The sequence below is a fragment of the Myotis myotis genome, unplaced genomic scaffold (genome assembly GCF_014108235.1).
Source record: "Myotis myotis isolate mMyoMyo1 unplaced genomic scaffold, mMyoMyo1.p scaffold_m19_p_3, whole genome shotgun sequence".
Lineage (NCBI taxonomy): Eukaryota > Metazoa > Chordata > Mammalia > Chiroptera > Vespertilionidae > Myotis > Myotis myotis.
This window is the reverse complement of record NW_023416335.1, coordinates 79,968,870-79,970,381: the sequence shown is the minus strand read 5'-3', so window position 1 is coordinate 79,970,381 and position 1,512 is coordinate 79,968,870. Positions and strand designations below refer to the sequence as shown.

General features: G+C 48.9%; 1 pseudogene; it reads left to right on the top strand.

Annotated features, from left to right (window-relative positions):
* The first annotated feature begins 234 nt into the window (after positions 1-234).
* Positions 235-330, top strand: LOC118652283 (annotated as a pseudogene).
* Positions 331-1,512: the final 1,182 nt, after the last annotated feature.

Below are 1,512 nucleotides of genomic sequence, written 5' to 3'. Positions count from 1 at the left end.
TCCCAGGTTCGATTCCGGTCAAGGGCATGTACCTGGGTTGCGGGCACATCCCCAGTAGGGAGTGTGCAGGAGGCAGCTGATCGATGTTTCTCTCCCATCGATGTTTCCAACTCTCTATCTCTCTCCCTTCCTCTCTGTAAAAAATCAATAAAATATATTTAAAAAAAAAAAAAAAAAAAAAAAAAAAAAATTACTCATTTGAGTTATGAAACATTTAAAAAAATAGAACAGGCTGTGCTCACTTTGGCAGCACATATACTAAAATTAGATTGATACAGAGAAGATTAATACAAAGATGACATGCAAATTCATGAAGCATTCCATATTAAAAAACAAAATAGAACAGGCTAACCGAAATGCTTTTCAGAATCACATGATTTGGGAAAATATTTGAAACCAGTGGCCTGGTGCACAAAATTTGTGCACATTAAAAGGGGATTAATTAGAGGAAATATTTTAATATTGCTATTTGCCCTTTCTCTGTAATAGAAGCGTCAGAGATGAAAGGAAATTAGTAAAATGTATATGAAAATCTTCCTCCTGTCAGAGTCTGGGGCACACCATGGGACCCAGAGTCCCCGCCCACCCATATGTGCCTCAAAATCACGTGAGACCCAGACTCAGCAGGGCTCCCCCCAATTGGGCTAGATTTAGACCCAGCCAGTCTCACCCTTGTCAAGCTCCGCCAGGCAAGGGCATAGCCTCAGGTCCCCTGGCCTGGTGCTGGGGCAGGGGGCACAGCCTGAGGTTTCCCAGCCCGGGCCGGGGCAGGGGGCATGCCTTGAGGTCCCCTGTCAAGCCCCGCTGGGTGAGGGATGCAGCCTCAGGTCCCCCAACAAGCTCCAATGGTAAGGGGGCACAGCCTCAGGTCCCCTGTCAAGCCCTGCTGGGTGGGGGGTGTGGCCTTAGATCCCCCTTCTCAGGGCAAGGGGAGAAGCTTGAAGTACCCTGGCTCAGCACTGGGGCGCAGGGACACCTTGAGGTCCCCCGTCAAGCCCTGCCGGGTGGGGGAACAACCTCAGGTCCTCTGTCAAGCCCTGCCAGATGGGGGGTGCAGCCTCAGGCCCCCTAGCCTGGAGCTGGGGCAGGGGGTGTGGCCTCAGGTCCCCCAGCCCGGTGCTGGGGCAGGAGACGTGGCCTGAGGTCACCTGTCAAGCCCCGTGGGGGGAAGGAGGGGCGCAGCCTCAGGTCCCTGCCAATTACTCATTAAGGCTCATTACGGGAAGTAGGCCTCCGCTGTGGGTGCAGCCATCTTGTGTTACAGAAACCCTGCCTCCGGTGTGGGCACTGACCTCTTTGTGGCAGAGTGACGGTCAATTTTCATATTCTCTCTTTATTACATAGGATTAAAGCTGGTTCTGAGTTTAGTTTGGTTAAATAGTCATACCTTTAGACTCATAAGCATTAAATAATACTTTGATTTTTTCTGAGTTTATTAGTCAAGTAAGTTCATGCTATCTTTTTTGCAAAATTTGTCAGCAAAAGAAATAACTTGGTATAGTAAAATTTATA